General features: G+C 43.9%; 1 pseudogene across 1 annotated transcript; it reads left to right on the top strand.

The window, feature by feature from the left end:
* Nucleotides 1–289: 289 nt before the first annotated feature.
* On the top strand, nt 290–777 carry LOC101572025 (annotated as a pseudogene). Its single transcript, XR_001117160.2, has one exon. The product of XR_001117160.2 is annotated as a 40S ribosomal protein S19 pseudogene (transcript).
* The last annotated feature ends 453 nt before the right edge of the window (nt 778–1,230 follow it).

Below are 1,230 nucleotides of genomic sequence, written 5' to 3'. Positions count from 1 at the left end.
TGTACATTTTGAAGTCCTCCCATCCTCACCATTGGCAGTTTCGGGTTCTTAGCAGGGGGTTGAGCTGTGTTGCCATCGTGGTGGCTAGCGACTTTGACGTAGAATTCTGAGCTGTAGGTCATTACTAACATGAACAGTTCTTCCATAAAGGATTTGTCCAAGTTTCAGTCTTTCCTTTGGAGTGAAAAAATTCAGAAGATGATTAAATAACAGGAAGAGAAGGTAGAAAAATGAAGGGTCCAGAGTATGTTTGGCTACTTAAAAAGATTTGAGCGCCTTTTCTCCTGGCTGGCAGCGCGGAGGCCGCACGATGCCTGGAGTTACTGTAAAAGACGTAAACCAGCAGGAGTTCGTCAGAGCTCTGGCAGCCTTCCTCAAAAAGTCCGGGAAGCTGAAAGTCCCCGAATGGGTGGACACAGTCAAGCTGGCCAAGCATAAAGAGCTTGCTCCGTACGATGAGAACTGGTTCTACACACGAGCTGCTTCCACAGCTCGGCACCTATACCTCCGGGGTGGTGCTGGGGTTGGCTCCATGACCAAGATCTATGGTGGCCATCAAAGGAATGGCGTCATGCCCAGCCACTTCAGCCGAGGTTCCAAGAGTGTGGCACGCCGAGTCCTCCAAGCCCTAGAGGGGCTAAAAATGGTGGAAAAGGACCAAGACGGGGGCCGCAAGCTGACACCTCAGGGACAGAGAGATCTGGACAGAATCGCCGGACAGGTGGCAGCTGCCAACAAGAAGCATTAGAACAAAGGATGCTGGGTTAATAAATAGCCTCATTCATTAAAAAAAAAAAAAAAAAAAAAAAAAAAAAAAGATTTGAGCAATAGCTTCACATTGTCTAAAACAAAATTATTTTTAACTACCAATAGATGTACCAATAAGTGAAAAGACATTTTGATGCCTGTGATGTAGGCCTAAATACAATGATTTTCTCACAGGTAGTTTAATTGCTCAAAATATAGGCAAGACATTGAAGCTGTCATGATAATTGAAAGGACATCCGAGCATAGCATCTAAAACAATCTTTAGGGGCCGGAGAGATGGCTTAGAAGAATAGGCACTTCCCTGGCAAGCGCAAGGGCCTGAGTTCAATCCCTGGTTCCGCCAAAAAAAAACCAACAAAAAACAAAAAACAATCTTTATAATTTGATATGCAAAATACTGTTTTAATTCTAAAATTGGGCTTCTTTTGTATTCATTGAAATTGAACTGTAAGAACAGCAGAA

This window comes from Octodon degus, unplaced genomic scaffold (genome assembly GCF_000260255.1).
Source record: "Octodon degus isolate 3935 unplaced genomic scaffold, OctDeg1.0 scaffold00061, whole genome shotgun sequence".
In the NCBI taxonomy this organism is placed as follows: domain Eukaryota; kingdom Metazoa; phylum Chordata; class Mammalia; order Rodentia; family Octodontidae; genus Octodon; species Octodon degus.
Note: the sequence above shows the minus strand (reverse complement) of the source record. Positions and strands in the feature narration are given on the sequence as shown.